At 43.0% G+C, this 20,224-nt stretch overlaps 1 protein-coding gene across 1 annotated transcript in view; it reads right to left on the bottom strand.

The window, feature by feature from the left end:
• The window catches only part of CSGALNACT1 (chondroitin sulfate N-acetylgalactosaminyltransferase 1), a 342,670-nt gene extending 322,836 nt beyond the window's left edge, over nucleotides 1-19,834 (bottom strand). The window contains exon 1 of the mRNA XM_035003899.1: nucleotides 19,763-19,834. The gene's annotated coding sequence lies outside the window, so the exon portion shown is untranslated. The remainder of the gene's footprint in view (nucleotides 1-19,762) is intronic.
• Between the last annotated feature and the right edge of the window lie 390 nt (nucleotides 19,835-20,224).

Genomic DNA, 20,224 nt, shown 5'->3' on the forward strand with positions numbered 1-20,224 from the left:
CCTTGCTAACCGGGAACCTCAGTTCCCCAGCCAGCTGAAACCAGCCCTCATGCACCACACTCAGACCAGAACCTGGCCTCCTGCATTCTTTATGCCACCAGGACACATTCTGGAGTTTGGGGGGACTGTGAACAGATAGCCCTAGGAGGAGGAGCAGGAGAACACATGGAAACATCAGGAAACTAACCATGCCAAGGGTGAAGGGGAAGGCCTCCCTTAAAAAGCAAGGGAACCGTCAGCTCTCTCAAGAAGGGGGTTTGTGACACACCATTTTACAACCTTTTTAAAGACCAGGGAATATGTGCTGCCACCTTTCCATAAGAAATTCCATCAGGCTAGCTAGAACACAGTGCCTCAAAATAACTTGTAACAAAAATAAGCTTAGGGGCACCTGGGTGGCTTAGATGGTTGAGCGTCTGCCTTCGGCTCAGGTCATGATCTCAGGGTCCTGGGATCGAGTTCCGCATCGGGCTCCCTGCTCCTTGGGAGCCTGCTTCTCCCTCTGCCTCTCTCTCTCTCTCATGAATAAATAAATAAAAATCTAAAAAAAAAAAAAAAAAAGCTTAAAAGTGGTTAAGATGATAAGTTTTTTGTTATGTATATTTTACCACAATTAAAAAAAAAAAACTTCTTGCTTAGGCTTTAATTCTTAATCAACACACAACAGATATTTACTTGTCAGCATCCTCTATACTTTTATATTAAGAATCTCTTTTAAATTGTTGCCATGAATAGTTTAGAAAATAAATTAAAATGTTGAATCAAATAATAACCAAGTTATCAGAACATGCTGCAGCTCTACCTTTGGCATTTCAATTCTGTATGGCATTAGAGTTTTGATCTCCATGAGGCACTGATAGCACACAGAAAATAAAATAAGATTGTTTCTTTTAAAAAGTGCCATTTGCCAAACCCTTTCTTACAATCCATTCTAAATCTTCCAAGTTAAGAGAATCAGGTAATGTAAGCGAACATTGCAATCTGGATCAACCTAGCTTGACTCAGATCTCCCTTTTCTAGAAATTAGTGTGCTAAAGATGGCATGTTTTCAAGTAAACTAATATGACAGCTAACTGTATTCTTCCTATGGTCTTTGACGGACATGAACTAACAAGAAAAATCTGCACTCAAAAACACTATTTTTAATTTCCTGAAATAAAAAAGTAGAGAGTTTTTATGGGTGTTTCTACAGGATACACCATTTTAAGATAATTGTCTACTGTGGTTAACCCTATTTATCAGCTGCCATAAAAACATGCAACAGAATTAGCTGCTGTGCTCGTACCATCTCTTGAAAACCAGAACATGAAAACAAATCCTGGCTCGCCAGGAGTTGACCTTTCACTTAGATACTAAATTTCCCCGACCCTGAAATTAGAATAAAAAGCAGCTGTGTCTTTATGTGGCTTTCCCCCAGCGTCAGGACAACACAGGGCACATAGCGAAGGTCCAATGAGCATGTGTTAAAAGAAGAAACAACAAAAATAATGTCAAAGTTCAAGAGTTTACAATAGATACCAAAAGCAAGAAGTATTCATGGACACCTTACTTTTGGCAATAGATCAAGTTGCAAAAAAGTTACATATGTGGATCTTTATAAATTATGTCACTGTGAAGTACACTACCTCACTATATGGACTGCTATCTGTATACTCCTGCATTACTGCAGCCTACGAGGACAGTTTGGTGATGTAACTTTGACCATACTGGATTTGTTGCAGTTCTTAACTTGCTCTTCCTAAAAGCAGATCATGTAGACATCTCAAATTCATTTTGGAAGTATTAAGAGGATATAATAGAAATAACTAAAAAGTGAAGTACCTGTACTTTCAAATGATTATACTTCTTAACCACCCCTTTGTAGTGACATACTGGGGAATGGGATAGCAGTGAAAGAGGATTTCTGAGGATTAATCACAGAATTTGACAAAAAGCAGAACATCTGGACAGAACTGGGGAGAACAGGCAGGACGAGCCTATCAAACCCATTGTTTTCTGTTTCTTTTGTTTTACATGGCAGTGCTTTCTGTGGAAGGTGTCCAGTAAATTCGATTTGAATTAAAACAATCCTATCCATATAGTCTAAATACACAATTTTATAAAGCATTCTTGTCAACTTGGAACATGCTCCTTATGGCATCACATCCAAAGCCCACGTTCTAGCAATGGTCAATGTGAAATTCTATTCAAGCGTAAAATAGATTCTATTATTTCTCACTTCAAAGACCTGTACCTTCCATTATTAAGAATAAATCAATTCCCTTGCCAGGATAACCATCAAGTCAGACTCCACTGTCTCAAGCTTTCCGATCTAGGAGTCAGCAGCTGTGTGACACATGATGTTTTGTATCGATATGGATTATCACTAACCTCCTCCACAATTTCTAAAAAAGACTTTTCATCTAAGGGTGACAGAGGCAAGGCACAAGGGACTGTGTGTGCTGAGAGGTTTAGGTCCTTCTGCTGATAGAGAAACACCACATGCTAATCTATGCATGCTTTTCCACGCAGCTGAAATACACCTAACACACATGCTCAGCTTTTGCAATTGAGATTCAAACAAACAAAGATACTTTTTGAGATAAGGAATTTTTTTTCACTCATCAATATATTTTAATCATATTTTCACATCACAAGGCAAATATTTTAATCATATTTTAATCATATTTTCACATCATCTAATATTTTAATCAAATTTTCACATCATCTATATCATTTTTAATGGCTTATCATAATTCCTTTATCTGGAGGTACTATAATGTTTTAACCATTTCCCATTGATTTTTAGAATTTTTTTCTATAGATAAGGCTTCAATGAACATGATATACCTATATCCTTTTTTTTTAGTTTTTATTTAAATTCCAGTTAGGGAACATGCAGTGTAATAGTAGCTTCAGGTGCGCAATACAGTGATTCAACACTTCCACACAACACCTGATGCTCATCACAAGTGCTCTCCTTAATCCCCATCACCTATTTCACCCATCCCCCCACACATCTCTCCTACTTTACCTGTATCTTTAGATACTAGTCTGATGCTCTCCTAAGAATAAACCCTTATGAGCAGACTTACTAGGTTAGAGTATGCATTTTTTTTTGGTATAACTGACATATAACATTATATTAGTTTCAGGTGTACAATGTAACTGATTCTATATTTGTATATATTGCAAAATGATCACCACAATAAATCCGGTTAATATCCATCACCATACATAGTTACAAAATAAGAAAAATTTGAATATGGCCTGGGTATTAGGTGATTTTAAAGGCTGATTATTATTTTTTTTAGGTGTGGAAATGGCACAGTGGTTATGTATAATAAAAACCTTATCACGTTGAAATTCATATAATATTCAAGGAATATTCAGGGAAACCTTCGCTACTCAAGGGAAATTCTAGCAGGCCCCATAATTCTCTGCCACTTACAGGTGACAAAGTCCTAAATTTACTTTAAGTCACAAAACGCAACTGTGATTCAGAAAATGAAATGTAAAGTTCACTATATTAATGGACACTTTAAGTAAGGCAAAAAAGAAAAAAAGACTTCCTGCTCCACCCCATACCCCCAGCTAAGATCTGTATAGGCCGTCTGCCGGCCTCCATCTCTTCCACCCACTTCCTGCCCTGCCTGCTAGCGGCAGCTACTTCACTGCTGCTGCCATTAAAATAAAGTGACAGAGGCTGCTGCTGCCTCCCGATGTCCATTACCCCTTTGTCTTTACAAAAAGAATCCCAACTTTAGGCTGGGCCCATTGCTGCCCCAAACAAGCTTGGGTTTCCTGGTTTCCCTCAGAGCTAGGTGTGACCCTGTGCCTGAGCTCTGGTTAATGAGGTGTAAGCGAAAATGATGGGGGTATACTCTGAAAGAATCCTTAAAAGAGATGGGGCAGACCTTTCCTCTGCCGTTCCTCTCCTCCAGCTGCCTGAAACATGATGTGATGGCTGGAGCTTTAGCAGCTCCCCCTGACCATGAGCCTGAGGACCACATTCAGGGCCATGGGAGCAATGAACTAGGAGGCTTGTTCCTGATAACTGTGTGGAGCCACCATCCCATCCATGAATTGCCTATTTCCTGACTTATTCTATGTAAGAGAGAAATAAACTTCTATTTTGTGTTACCATTGTTCTTTCATTTATATGCCGGCAAATGTACTGCTCACTAGTACAGAGGGCTTCACGTTCTCTGAACCAGTAGCTACTTAAACCTGACTCCCTGTCTCTTATGGGTAGTTTTATGGGGCTCCTCTCAAGATCCTTGTGATATGAGTGATGTATTCAAGTTCTTCATTTGCCACCCCCACCTAAGCCCCTGAAATTCACTTTATAATCTCTCTGCTGACTGTGCCACTTGGGCAGAGGTCAAAGGGTTCCAGGCTGGCTCTCCATCCCTGCATGGGCCGCATCTGGTCTGTGGGAAGCATGCACAATCGCTCCAACAAACTTGGCAGTGGGGGTAGCCCTATTGCAGCTGCTCCCCACTCAGCCACACCACCAAAACATCTCACCAGAGTCAGAGCCAGTCCGCTGCGCTCCTAGCTCCACTGGCAACCTCTCTCCAGGCTGGGACTGAGGGACAGCTCCCCCACCTCATGCTTCTTCCAGGAACATGGGATGATGCAGACTCATAGCAGCAGCTTCTCTAAATAAATCCCCTTACAAATCTTGTATCGATGCTTTTTATACAGTCAGACTGAAGATTTTCAAGAGCTGTGAACCTGATGTTCAGATATTTCCTTTGAAAATGCCTATTTTGCTCTTTCTCACAACTTATTTTAGTAACTTCTATCTAGTACATCTTGAGATATTAGTCAAACTTTCCAACTCAACTGCCTATGACAAAAACAATGCATTACGTGGGGATGCACATTTGTGGTAAAACTGAAAGAAAAGCAAGGAAACAATACAGTATTTGGAAGAGCAGTTACCCCTGGGGTGGGTGTGGGGGCCAGGATGAAGGAAGGAAATACCACCAGGAAGTGCATGCAAGGGGTTTCGAAGAGAACATTCTAGATGTTTATCTGGGTAGTTATTCACTTTGTTATTATAAGTTAAAATGTGAACACATTACATATACATGTATTTATTCATAGCCTATGATGTAAAAGAACAAAAACAAAATAATATCTAAACTTCATAGCAAAGTAATTTGGAGATAAGACTGCACTCTGAGAATCAGGCTGTAAACTCAACACAAAATGGAGGAAGCTGGTCAAAAAATGACTTCTACAAGTGGTTGAAAGATTTCCTCAAAACATCAGAGTGTTGTTCTTAGCAACTTCTGTAGTAGTGGTGGTTAGTTCTGCGGCATGGACAATGCCCTTAGCATACCTAATCTTCTTCACTGTCTGGATGACAGGTAGGGGACAACTGAGCTGACCCCACTGGCCGACTCTACGTTGGTGATACCAACACTGAGCAGGAGCGACATTTGATAAAGTCTTTTGAATTCTCTCTGCATTACCTTTGTAATAGCCAAAACAACTTTCTGATTATGATCTGGCTTTTCTGGAGCTTGTCTGTGGGAAAAGAAGGTGCTGATCATGTAGATTTTTATTGTTGCTGTTAAGGCAACGTTAGCTTTATTATTACTCACAATGACAGCTGATATTCCTTGTATGCTTATCTCACTTGATCCTCACAAAAATCTTCATCCTAGTGAGAGGCAGCATAGGACAGTGCTAAAGAGCATCAGACGCCAAGATTCAAACCCCAGCTCTGACTCTTAGTAGCTGTGTAACTTTGAGCAATACATTGAACTTCTTGGGCCTCAGTCTCCCCATCTGTAAAGTGGGAGTAACGGTAGTTCCACCTCATGGCATTGTTGTATTAAATTAGTGAATATTCCTAAAATTCCGAGACAGCAACTGTCACGTAGTGAGTATAATATAAATGTTTGTTATTACTCCATGTTAATAAACAAAACAAGTGAGGCTCTGACTGCTGGGATTCTCAAAGGCAGGCACTGGCTCAGAGTTCTCCGTTTCTAGCAATATGCCAATTAGCAAACATAAAATGTAAATTCTTCTGTAAGCCCAGATAGACTCAGATTATAGCCTCTCTGCCTTCAGCTGGTTGTAAAGCAGCAATCTTTCCTTCAAATCGTTTCTAACCCGCCCAGGCCAAAGGCACCCTATACCTGTGAAGGGCCTGAGAAATGGGAAATGGTCCGGATGTCATCCTCTGCCAAGGGTCTCCAACTGCCCTGAAGAGAAAGTGGTATGGAACAACAGAGCCCCAGTTCCTGCTGCTAATACCCACGTGAACTTGGCTGAACCACTTCACCTCTCCGAGCGGCAGCTTCCACCTTTGGGAAGCAGAAAATCTGTAAGTTCCTTCCAGTCTTCGATCTTTGTATCCGTATTTCAGTCCAGAGCCAAATGTCATTTTGATTTGACTATATACAAAAACAACTCAAAATAAATTCTCACTTTAAGGAGATATTCAGGCTGCTTTCCACAATGCATAAATAGAACGCAATGCTGTTGCTACTTGCAGCTGTAAAGGGATAAAGGCACTTTGAAAAACCCCAACACAAGCAGCTGGGACTACTGAGAGGGAAAAACCTATTAGCCTGGTAACATACATCACATGAAACTTATGGCCTGAAATCTTTTCTCCCTGAGAATAACAAGCAATAAACTGGGCCTATTCCTAACCGGTTCATGCCCATCAGCCCCAGATCACACATGTGAGTACATGTGTGCCTGTGTGTTTGTGCATGCTCACTGTAGACTGCAGATTCTTCTAGAAATTTAAACAATAAATGAGAAAGTACTATGAATACCTCAAAAAAAAAAAAAAAAGACAACATCCATTACAGTGGTTGCCTCAAAATGATGCGAGATAACTTATCAAAGATATCAGAGTGATTAATAATCTTATTTTGGGCCCTGTACTAATTAAATGCTTGCTCTTAAATCAATGACGCAAATAAATTTTTTAACTAGACTGTACAGAAGAAATAAGTTGAAAAAGATCATAACAGATCACCTTATGGCCCTTCGGGTGACAGTGGCTTGATACCGAAAATTCTTCCTGTTATCAGTAGTATGGATAAGATGCAACTACTTACTGACTGGCTTTGTAGTATGACCCTTCTTAACAGCTCAACAGTGTTGAACCCCTCATCAAACTTCCAGGCTCCAGCACTCTATTTGGTAACTGGACTCTGATAGAAGGGGGGATGGAAAAAAAGACAAATGATCAGGAATCTGAGGTATGTTGTCGGTAATGACCAGGTTGTGATTCTGAATGATAATGCCAGGCTTGCACTAACCATTTTGCCTAATTAGACTTCACACAAGGGGAAAAATGCTTTAATATTTAACAAGTATAATGGTGTAATCAATGTACACAAATCAGGCCTGATAAGGAATATTGCTTATTAAAGAGAGAGACAGATGGCTCCAGGAAAGGTATAATCATTAAATGTAAAATCTCACAGGCTCCAACTGTGAACACCAACCACGTACTTTCAAATTACCACTCCAATCCCAGACACTCCATGCATTATTTAGTCCTGTCCTCTTGCTTATAGGTACACCCACACCATAGATTTAATAAAATAATTGGGTTCAAAAAAACTCATCTTTGCTGTTTCTCAAAGCTGTCTTTTCCTAACCACTCTTGGCTGCCGTCAAAAATCCCACTGAGTCAAGATGTCCAACATCTCTGTTATAATCTTTCCAGTTAGATAATTAGTCCTCCTTTTTATTATGTTCAAGAACAGTTAATGTGTTGGAAGCTTTCCTGACTCTATTAAATCCACCCAGCCTGCCACAAGATTATGAATACATAATTTGTTTTATAGGTAGCTTTTAAGAAAACACAAAGAAAACAGTACATAGGAATATAGTTAAAAACAGGCATACTTATGAACTGCAAATCATAGTAAGAGATTTCTAAGGGTGGGTTATCTGTTCGGTTTCTCTAAGGCCAGCTTTGCATGCAAATACAAAGATCGTAGAAGGCAACTTGCCCATTCATGAACCCACTTGCTTACTAAGCCTGTTGACTTTTAAATGGCTGCATTTGTTCATTCCATGCACAGTCACAGAGAGCTCACTGTGCCTACACACTGTGCTATACACTCCTTGGAATATATTGAAAACCTGTGTCAAGTGCCATCCCTATGCTCCAGGAGCCTACAGACTCATCCAAGGAGGACAGAGAAGCAACGACAGTGCCCACCACCATGTAATGCCTGGTACCCATGGAGGTCCGGTGACAGTCCTGCGAGGAGGAGCTTTCGTGGCAAACAGATCTACGTTCAAATGCTGGTTCTGCCTGTCATAGTCATCTGATCCAGCCGAGGTAGTCCATCGATATAAACCTCAGTTCCTCAAATAACACTGCATGGGTTTAAAAAAAATTCCACAAATAAAGTGCTTCAAATAGTGTTTAGCACAGCGTGGATTTCTTCCTAACCTTCTGCCATTTCTGCTTTCCCAGGATAAAATGGGCCCCATTTTAATTGAAAAACCAATTTTTCAACCACCGACTTAGTGGCAATGATACCCATATCCACATCTTACCTCTCTTTGGCACAAACAATCCCATTTTTTATTTGTGTCCGCAAACAAACCCCTCCAGAACTATTCTTACCAAGTCTTTCCAGAAAGAGCATGGATTTGAAGTGCAGAGAACAAAAGATTTCAAATTTTAATCCACTAGCTGGATATGTACAGATGAAGCTGAGAGCATTTAAACTCAATTGGATTCACAAAGCTTATTGCTGTGATTTCCATTTCTGATGTTGTCAAGTCAACAGGAAATAAAAACCAATCCCCTTGGCCTTGAAGTGGGCACTGAGAGCTTACTATCCCCAGGGAAGATGTTCTGCGTGTCATTAAGCCATAGCTTGATGATACATTCCCTTCTTTGTATTTAACTCTACTGTGAGCTCCTTGAGGTCAGAAACCCCTGTCTTTTCATCGATGCATCTCTAGCCCTGAACACAGTGCCAAGCACACAGTAGGAGGGCCATACCCAGATTCTAAACAACCTGAGAACGTGCAGGTATTTAAGTGGCATCGTTGTAGGGGCACCTAAAATTACCAGCCAGCTAGCCATGGTGGCCTAATGATGATGCATGATGGAAACAATGTACCTGAGTTCCATTCCTAACAATGGAATTCTACTAAGTAGCTGGGTCATCATAAATAAGTCACTTTGCCTCTCTGGGCATCTTTCTGTTCATCTGCAAAACACAGAGATAGTCTAAATGATCTCTAATGTGCTATTATTTCTGCAAAATACTGATGTTAGACCAAATGATCTCAGAGATGACACTGTTCTTGATGTATTTTTGTCAACCAATGATTCACCCTTGACTTCTAACTCCAGCAAGTCAATGACAAGATTAAATGAAGTCTACAAATCCTCCAGAGCCCATGTGTCTCTTTCAAATATGGAATATTACCATTTGAAAGATTTCCAGTTCATCTAGGTAAAATAAATAAACATGGCCATCTTTATTCGAAGCTTCTCCATTCATTCTCTGACCCTCATTGCTAAGTGATTAGGAGCAGCAGTAATACCTGTCCATTTCACACTGGCATGACATTTGCCCCAAACATAATCAAACAGTCACTTATGGAGACCAGGGAAAGGAATCTAGAGAAGCAGGTGTCTCCCATGCATCTTCACCCTAAGCTGGACCATCACACAAGTCAAGCACCTCCTCATGCCTTCCAGCAACCAGAAGGTTCTATAAAGGACCATCACCCACCTCCCACCTGCCCCACGCTGGTGGAAAATATAAATACTCACTGGCCACCCTTTAGCCATCAATAAAATTCACCATCTTGAAAGGATGGAAAAGAAAGCACAGTCCAGGTAGTCAGTGAGCAAATCATTTCTACAGTCAGTTCCTGGGATCACTCTCTTGAGTGGGAGAGAATCCAAAAAGCTTATAGTTCCTACAACTACTCCTACCTCATTTCCCCCAGAACATGAACCTGAAGACACCTGCCCTGCATAAAGGGTCTAAAGAAGTATCTCATGGTCTCTGTTATCCACACTAATAGTGACCCAGGTTTTAGTCCAGACTCATTCTCAGACGAAGACAAAAAATAATTCCAGTGAAGCTGGAAAAATTTTCCTATATTCCCAAAGGATACTCATGGAAAACATCCTCAAGATTTTTAATTACTGAAGTGAACAATATACTCTCTTCAAAGAAAAAACATTTTTGAGACAACTTAAGACCCAAGATGTTGAATCAGCTTACTTAATCCAACGGAGTTACTAGCTTTATGCTCAGATTTTGGCTTCAACCTCCATTTGGATTCCATTCACAGTCCACAAATTTCATTGCTTTTCATTCAAATGGTCCCTGAGTCTCAATGATTAAATTCCTACTTTAGGGATTAAGAATGTGTTCGTGGCCACAGAGTCAGCTCTGGAATCCTTCCTCCATCAATCTAGTCTCCTGTAGCAACTTGTCGACACGTCCATCTGGAGGAGAGATACACACACGTACACACACTCTTCAAACTGACCTCACTCCTGTTATTCAGGCCCAGGAAATTTATGGGCCATGAGTTTAGTGAAAAAACAAAAGGAACCTCCCCCCAAAGAACATGCTTTAAGTGGAAGCCAGAGCTGACAGGTCATAGGTACATCCAAAGAAATCCCCCCCAGAACACAAGTCTCCTCCCCTGGTTCCTCATTATGTAGCCACAGAGGTATTTAAATAAATCTTATTTCTATGCATATAAGATATCCAAAAGTATCCTGGATATTTTGAGTTACTTACATCTATAGTGGCCCAAGAAGTAGTATTTATTCCCTATCCATTTATGTATAGAATAGATGGTAAGTAAAAAAAGGACAGCTACTCTCCTTTGGACAGCTAGTTAAAGTAGCCAAGGGACAGCAGGAATTCATTATTTAACAGTAAGTCCCAGCTACCACCTTGCTCCTCTCAGTATAAAACTGGAAGTTATTGGGGCATCTGGGTGGCTCAGTTCGTTAACCATCTGCCTTCGGCTCAGGTCATGATCCCAGAGTCCTGGGATCAAGCCCCGCATCGGGCTCCTTGCTCAGCAGGGGAACCTGCTTCTCCCTCTCCCCCTGCTCATGTGCTCTCTCTCTTGCTCACTCTATTTCTCAAATAAATAAAATCTTTAAAAATTAAAAATAAACAAAAAATAAAATTGGAAGTTACATAAGCATACCAAAGGTGGTTTTCTGGGATTAGTGTCCATATCCAAGCATCTTATCATAGTGACATATACAAGGTGGGTGTTCAAGACATATATGATTAAAATCATCTAGAACTTAAGACATTAAAACTATCCAAGAGTAGAATTAGAAAACTCAAGGTCCAGGACAGATAGAGAATGTTCTTCCTAGTCTTCCAAATACTCCTTGATCCTTGTTTTCTCTTCCATGCTTCCTCCCTATGTGCCTTTGTAGTAATAACTGATAAGCATTATTTACCATGTGCTAATCAGTTTACATACATTATCTAAATCAATCAGCAGACCGTCCAATATGATAAGAACTATTATCCTCATTCTATAGATGAGAAAACTGGGGTCTAAGGAATTCAGGAATTTGCCCAAGATCACAGAGTGAAGAAAGAGTGGAGCAGTGAAGCTGGGTGAATGGACTCCAACTGCCAACCCCATTCGCCAAGGTGCTGCTTCCTCATTCAGTCCACTGGTTCCTGTACTTTCTCACTTGGAGTGCTCAGCACACACCCTCATTCCCCTAATCTTCCCAAGAACCATATGAACTTGGATTTCATTTCAAGGACTATTCTTCTTCCCACTAAGCTATCCTTCCGTTGTTGTTGCTGCTGTTGTTGTTTTTAAGTCTGCTTGTTCATTTCAATACACTTTACTAATTCTCAAAAATGGGCTTAAAAAAATAAAATAAAAAATAAAATGGGCTTTTGAAAATTACAGTAACTTGCTTTAAACAGACTGTTCCCCAATTCGATACTGTTTTTAAATGTTTTGCATTTTTTAAAAACCCTGAATCAATCTCCTCTTGCACCTGGGCAGGTTCTGTTTGCTTATTCACAGAAGGGCTGGTTTATGCCTCTGTGCCAACACATAATAAATAATGAGTCGAGGCCTCCTGCCCCTGGCTGAGGTACACAGTCCCGAACTGTAATGATTTTGTAAAGCCTACATTCCCTCCCTACTGCACAGAGCATCTACCCTGGACACCAAACAAGGTGGCTCATTATCATTAAACCACTAGGAACATCTCTCTAAAAACATTCCCTGATCTTACAACACAGCCACTCTACAGAAATGCAAGCAGGATTCTATACTGTGGGCCCTGTGCACCTGGCTCCCTGCCTTCCTGTGAAACAGATCTGGGTGTATGTAACCACATCTCCAACTGGAACCAAAAAAAAAAAAAAAAGGCTTATTTTTCTGTGAGTCCAGCTACCTCTTGAAGATCTAGAGGGGAACTGGCGACAACTAATAATTTTGATTTAGCCTTGCTAAAAGAGGAAGCACTGCTTTTGGAAAAACCCTGCAGTAGGAGACCAAGGAGCTAGAAGCATATAATAGGCAATGCACCAACCTGGGGACACAGAGGGCTGCAGACCTCCTCCTAGCTCTTCAGCAGAGCCCAGCCAGCCAAGAGCCACACATCTGAGCCACATGACTCAACCTTGTGCCTCTCAAGAACAAGCTGCTCATGTTCATGCCTTGCTCTCCACCTAGATCCCAAACCCTTTCTACTCAGCCCACCTCCAATTTCACTTCTGGCTTGTTCTAATTTTCATGAGACCTGAGTTCTCAGCTACTCCCCAAAAGAGCCTCATGCTCATCCCTTGGACCCCAACCTTATTCTACATCATAGGCACCTATCCTGGGCTCCAAGCTGCCTTTGCCTTCTGGGATTCATCCTCCTCTGGCCAGCCTGGGTAGCAACCCAGTGTGACAGGAACCATACGCCGGCACCAGCTCACGAATCACCCAACACCAGGTCTGTCCCAGGACCCAAGAGGGAGAAGCAGAAAGGAACATTTTAAATGAATTCATCACAGTCTACCTTAAATTTAGATATTTTTTCTTCTTCTTTAGATATTTTTATCCCTACCATGCCCCCCTAAGTGGGGGGGGGGCAGGAGGAGTGGAAAGGGAAAGAATGAAAAGAGACAAGAAGAAAGGGAAAGGGGTGCCTGGGTGGCTTAGTCAGTTAAGCGTCTGACTCTTGATCTCAGCTCAGGTCATGATCTCAGGGTCCTGGGATCAAGCCCTGCAACCGGGCTCCCTGCTCAGTGGGGAGTCTGCTTCCCCTCTGCCCCTCCCCCTGCTTGCAGGCTCACTAACGCACCCTTTCTCTCTCTGTCTCTCTCTCTCAAATAAATAAATAAATCTTTAAAAAAGAAAAGAAGGGGAAGAGCACAGCTATCCGCAGCACCTACTACCTCTGCTGGCTTGGCTCCTTCCCTTCACAACTCCTTTAATTCTTGCAACAGCCTATAAGGTATGATTACCCCCATCATGCACACAAAGAAACTAAGCCCTTAGAGGTGTTCAGTGATGGGAGCGGGAGCCACAGTCAGTCAGTGGTGGAGCTGGGATTCAAAGCCCAGGACTGTCTAGCTCCCAAGGCTCAAACACTTTCCTCTCCACTGCCTTCCAAGCTGTCTTCCCAACCTGCCATTTTTGTAGTGTCCAGCAGACTGCCTAAGGGGCGAATAATGAATGTGTTGAATGAATGCATGAATGGTGGATTCCAGCCTTCACACCTTAATATTCTGCAACCCACACACTTGATTTTATTCATATATTCTGCTTATAACACGCCTGCAAAGTGCCTTGATAGGAAGTTAAATGTTGTACAGAAATAAGTTGTACCACATTGTATTGTATTTTGAGCTACTAGAAAAAGCTACACACAAAAATCTATAAATAAAAAAATGCTGAAGCAGACTTCCTGATAAAAATTCATTTGTCATCTTGCTCCGTCATGTCCAGAAATGGATATAAATACAATAATCTAAGGAAAATCAAAGTTTTCACATTTTGCTAACCCTTGGAATACTAACATGTTTTCTGGACTGCCAAGGCAGTGAGTACTCATGCCAGAAAAGATGGCACAGAGGGTTTTTTTAAGTTTTTATTTAAATTCCAGTTAACATACGGTGTAATATTAGTTTCAGGTGTACAATATGGTGATTCAACACTTCCATACATCACCCTGTGCTCATCTCAGCAAGTACCCTCCTTATTCCCCATCACCTTTCTCATCCATACCCCCACACACCTCCCCTCTGGTAACCAGCAGTGTGTTCTCTAGAGTTAAGAGTCTGTTTCCTGGTTTACCTATCTTTTTTTTCCCTTTGCTCATTTGTTTTGTTTCTTAAATTCCATGGTATGGTATTTGTCTTTCTCTGACTTATTTCACTTAGCATAACACTCTCTAGCTCCATCCATGTCATGGCAAATGTGAATGGCAAGATTTCATTCTTTTTTATAGTTGGGTGATATTCCATTATCATGCATGCGTGCACACACACACATCTTCTTTATCCATTCATCAGTGGATGGACACTTGGGCTGTTTCCATAATTTGGCTGTTGTGGATAATGGTGCTATAAATATTGAGGTGCATATAGCCCTTTGAATTAGTAGTTTTGTATTTGGGTAAATATCTGGTAGCGTGATTGCTGGATCATAGGATAACTCTACGTTTAACTTGTTGAGGAACCTCCATACTGTTTCCCAGAGTGGCTGCACCAGCTTGCATTCCCGCCAACAGGGCAAAGGGCTCCCATTTCTCCGCATTCTCTAAGACGGCACAGAGGTTAGGAGCTCAAGTCGTAGAGCCAGGCGTGGCAGATGTGAACTCAAGGCCCAGGCACAGAACCCACAAACTGACCCGGGGCAAGTAAGACACCCTCTAAACCTTAGTCTTCTCATCCGTCAACGGCAAATACTAATAGCACATGCTTCCTGAAGTAGTTGTGCTGATTCAGTGAATGACTCATGGCCCACACTTAGCATAGCAGCTGCTCTGTGGGTAAGTGGCCCTGAGTGTTAGCCATTTTCATCACCTGAGGAGAACTATAATGGAAGTGCGACAAGAAACCTGAAATTAATCACCTTCACAAATGTTATTACAAGCACTAAATTCACCTGGATCATCTGTTCCAGATTATTGCGGTGAAAATGATCTACCCTGAAAGCAATACCATCAGTACTACAAAAATAGTAACAATAACCACCAACAGCGATATTTACTATGTGCCAGGCACTGTTCTAACCACTTTCCCAGACAAGAGCATCACACACAGCTGTGTAGCTGATGCCACACAAGAGCACCCAGCAGGAGGTGAGTGGGGCTGAAGTTCAGTCCACTCTCAGTTTACCGTGCCATGTACCCTGGCATGGCGTGGTCCACCACAAAGGGGCACCCCGTGGGCTGGCAGCAGCTCTGTTTACATGCATTAACTGATGCATTAAATTTGGCAAATTTCTAACAAATGGGAGACAGAAGTAGAAAGTTACTTTTGAGAGTACCCACGACCCAAGTCAAAGACCATCATTTCAGTAATTGCATTAACAGAGTAGATGAGTAAACCCCAAGTCACCAGCGAACAACACGTATTATTAAGCTGCACAGCCATGTGCCACGTGGGAACATGAAAATAAGGCAGGCCCTGGTGTTGGGTGGAAATAGACAATTCCCATCCACCTCCTCCCCACCTCCTGCTTCCTTCTTCCTACATCAACTCAAATGTCCCTGTGTGTGATAATGAAACAAAGCATCATACTTGACCCCCAGATAACCAAATGTTACATTTTGCATTGTCTAAAAACAACAACAAAAAGTATCTGTGTGGCAAGGTAATATTTTGCTAAGTGATAGGTTCCAAACACTCCACTGCAAACTCTAGCAAACAGTTACCATTTCTGTCCCTCCAGGAGGCACCTCCCCAACGGAGTTTCCTAAAAATGACTCCCAGGTATAAAGACATTCATTTCCTGCCACCTCAAGCATCTGTAATCTCGGTCAGCTCAGGGGCTCTTGCCCAAGCTAAAAGCCCTCATCCTGCATATAGCTCTATACCTCTCACTGTGGCTTAGACCCTGCATCAGCCCGGGAGGGAGAGACAGGGGGACACTACACCCTTACAGGCTGGATGTGTGAGGGTGAAAACAATACTCTTCCAGTTCCAGAGAAGCATCAGTTTATGCAGACAGGATCTGTTTTAACTTTTTTATATGCTCAGAATCCTAAAATAATCCAAACATTTTATATACTCAGAATCCTAAAAATATTCCAAACATCTTTCACTTAATCAAAGAAAAGTGATAATAAAAATTATCTCTGACCTTTACACAAAAGTTATTCCCCTTACTCAGTTCCCTAAAGAGTCCAAATCTAGACCATGGAAGAAAAACAGTGAAAAACAGATTGCTTTGTTTTAAAATCCCACCATGTAAAAATCAGAATTGGATGCCTGATCATTTTTTGAACTCAGAGGCATTCTGCCAAGAGAAGAAACCCCTTGATAAGAATTTGGGCCTACAGTGCAATGCTCTGATCTCTTTTCTCAATGTTGTTAATTTTACTTTAAAGACTGATGGTGTTTAGTTTGCCACTATAATTAAATTTCACAGAAAACCTGGAATTTTCTCTTACTCATTTGTAAACAATATGGCAATATTTTTAGTAATAATGTGTGCTTACATATATTGTAATTTTTCCACCAAATAGCAAATTACATCTGACAAAAACACCAACACACCTTTGAGTTGTTCAACAGTCCCAATGACTAACTTCATTCAAATTAGAATTTTGAAGAGGTCTTTTCAAAAACTCACAGAAAAGTACCTTTCAATGACGCATCTTGGAATGCAATGAAACATATTTCTTAAAGTTGGAATTTAACGTGGTCCTCTTTTAAAAGAAAGAAAGGAGAGAGAGGGGGGGGGGGAGGGAGGGGGGAAAGGAGGGAGGGACACCAGAAGCTTCTACTACCAGGATAACATTCCTTGAGAAACAACTTGTATTACTGTTAGTGCTACAAGTACCTATGTAGGAAATAAAGCAATTTTTAAAACATTAAAACATAAAAAATAAGCCTCACCAGAGACATACCTAAAAACTTGGATACTATAACAAAATCATATATTTGCCTTATTACTTTTTTAAAAAATCATATATTTGAATATAAGGATGTGCAAATTAAAAAGCCCATCCTTAAATCTCCTTTAAACCTCTGAAGTGATTCTAAAACGGTACCGAATCCATCATTTAAGACGGCTTTCACTTATTTTTAGGCCTTTGGTAATGCTTTTCACACAGGGTTGCCCTTTTGTAATAAAGGATTCCATGTCAAGGACCAAGGAAGTTTAATTCCTTTGCTACCTTAAAGGACAGCATAATGGCCATAAACGCCTGCCCAGGGTGATACACTATGCAGAGGAGGCCCCTAGTGGTGAAGCTGCTGCTCCAACTTGGCTTTAGACATTTTCTAAGACGGCTTTATCACGAGGGCAGAATGAATAGGTAATACAGTCTACCTGAGCTTTGCTTCTTTAATAACCTCTATTAGCCCTAATGTAATAGGGCCATCATTTAGAATCCCAAGGTCCTTTCATCAGGAATTTATATATATAAAAAGGATGGGACCTGAGGAATAATTTCATTACCTTCTCCATTTAAATCAACAAATACTTATGAAGCCCTTACACACTGCTAGGCACTGAGCTGGGCATGGAGGCAGGGTAAACAGGAGAGATGAGCACCCTCATAGAGTTTCCTGTTATTTCTTTTCAACGTAATCATATTAGTTAAGGACAGAGATAGAGAAACTGGGAAGTACAATTCACCACCTTATGACCTTGTGATGCGTTCTTACCAACAGGAAAAACCTGAAAACCTGAAGTATTGCCCACCCCCACCGTCGAAGGGTCAGCTCCTCACTTTCAGTATATACAGGGCAGCATCTGAGGTTCATCAACAAAATGAGGTTGAATGAATGAACGAGTGGAAAATAAGATGGCACCGGATTTTTAAATTAAAAAAAAGACTGTTGAAACATTCCAGAGTTGAGGATTCCTGAAAATAAAGGAAGACAAAGGCAAGAGACAACATTTACGAAGTACTTAGCACGCTCCAAGCACTGGGATAAGTTCCTAAATGTTACTTCATTCTGCCTAATACCTCCATAACGTGAGGAATATTATTGGCATTTTACGAAATAGGAGACTATCTCTGGGAAAGGGTAAGTGACTTGCCCAAGGTTATACATTTGATAAACGGGAGAGGCTGCTTGGAGCCCAGGTACCTGGGATGGCAAAGCAAATGTTTGCTTCACTGTAAACTGGTGAATCCCAAAGTTTGAGATTTTCCTTTGAACCCCATTAATACAGCCTGCAAGCAGACGGATGAGATTTGGAACACAAAGATGAACAAAATTAAGGCATTTCAATACCGTATAATTTAGAGAACATATAGTATGGTAATTCAATGTAGAGGAATTATTAAATATTTAGGTATGGCCCATCTCTTGCTTTCCAGGAACTGACATTCCCTGGGAACACACCACAGGATCTCATACTCTATTAAGCACTATTACACGTGTTCGAGGCACTATTTATGACTAAGGCTTTGGTTTTTTTCCTATATGCTTCTATTTCCAAGTTTGAAAGACTTTTCTCCTTCCAATTAGCAACATGACAGCACTGCCCAGGGCTTATTAATGCTCACGGTGCAAGTAATACTCCACGAATTATGACTGCCTCGTATGAACAATGTTAACAAAATCCAAGAAATCCGGTAGAATTAAATTTAAATTTCTAGTAAAAAGATGTGAGAGCAGTTAATTATCTTTATTACCTAGACCTATCTAACGACATTTAAGTAAAAACCACTCCAAGGAGCCACTCTTGCATTTATTCGTGTTTCCCAAGCCTCACTGTTCGGGCATGTACAGTGCTGTTAAAATCTCTCCCTCTCCCATCGCTCTTTCTCCGCACGTCGATGGAAAGGTAACTTCAAAATCACTGACGGTAGTGCAGGTGCAGGAAGTGTCGCGGAGACAACAGCTTCGCCTTCTCTTTGTACAGCTTTCCTCCTCCTCCCGGCGCTTCAAAACCCTCACCCCCAGACCATGCCCTCGAAAGAAAGGCTTCTCTCTACTGACAGCACAAAACTCTCGCTCGGGGCGCCCTGCGGACCGCGCTCACCCTCGGACACAAGCCCGCCGGCCCCGGTCCAAGGCAGGCGAGCACGCTGCCCACCGGCCGCCCTCGGCACGCCCCCTCCACCCTCTCCAGCCCAGCAAAAATAATACACCAACGCCAGCAAAGTAGTCACGCGGGCACGTGTGAGCCTACTTTTTCAGTCCGTGTTGGAGAAAGCAAGTAAACAGTCAAAGGCCACGAGAAAGGGTGGCAAAGCCAAAGTGACCGCCGGCACACAGCGGCCGCCGACCGTCCCCGGCGGCCAGCTCCGCGTCCTCGCGCGTCCACCTGAACGCGCCGCGCCCTCCGCCGGGCCGAGCCGCCCGGCCCCAGCCCCCGCCTCCGCGCCGAGCCCCCTCCCCCGCCGGCGCCCGCAGCCCCCCACCCCCACCCCCGCACCCCCGCGGACGGCGGACGGCGGGAGGCCGGGCGCTGCACCGTGTCCCCCGCGGCACCAGCCGCCCCGGGGTCGCGGGCTGGGCAGCGCGAGGAAGCCGCGCGGAGCTGCGCGGACCCGCGAGCCGCACCGACGCCCCCGCGCGGCGCACCACACCCGGGGGCCCCGGCAGGGGACCCGACTCACCCCGAGGCGCCCTCCGGGCTGCCCGGCCGGCCCCCGCTGCTCCCGCCGCCGCCGAACTTTCCCTCCTGCGCGGCCGCCGCGGGCTCGGCTCCACCTCCCGCTCCGGCAGCCGCGGAGCCTCCAGGGCCCCGGGGGGCGGGGAGCGGCGGTGGCGGCGGCGGGCGGGCTGAACCTCCGCCAAGCCCCAGCGCCCCGCCGCCGGGTGGGAGCCCGCGGGCCGCGAGCCCGCGCTGCAGCCGCCCGGCGGGGGTCGCGCTTGGCTGCGCCCACCCGCTTCCCCCGCCGTCCCTCAGCAGTGCGTCCCTCCGCCCCGTTGGAGAGGGGCGCCCTGGCGGGAGCCTGGCCCCTCTCTGCAGGGGGCACGCCCGGACACCCGGGGTCCCCTGGCAGGTGACTGGCCCTGAGGTCTGGAGGAGCTGAGGGAAGGGGCCCGGACACTGCGGCGCGGCCGGTACCCCCGAG

Source organism: Mirounga leonina, unplaced genomic scaffold (genome assembly GCF_011800145.1).
Source record: "Mirounga leonina isolate KUSES-001 unplaced genomic scaffold, KU_Mleo_1.0 Mir_128, whole genome shotgun sequence".
Classification (NCBI taxonomy): Eukaryota; Metazoa; Chordata; class Mammalia; order Carnivora; family Phocidae; genus Mirounga; species Mirounga leonina.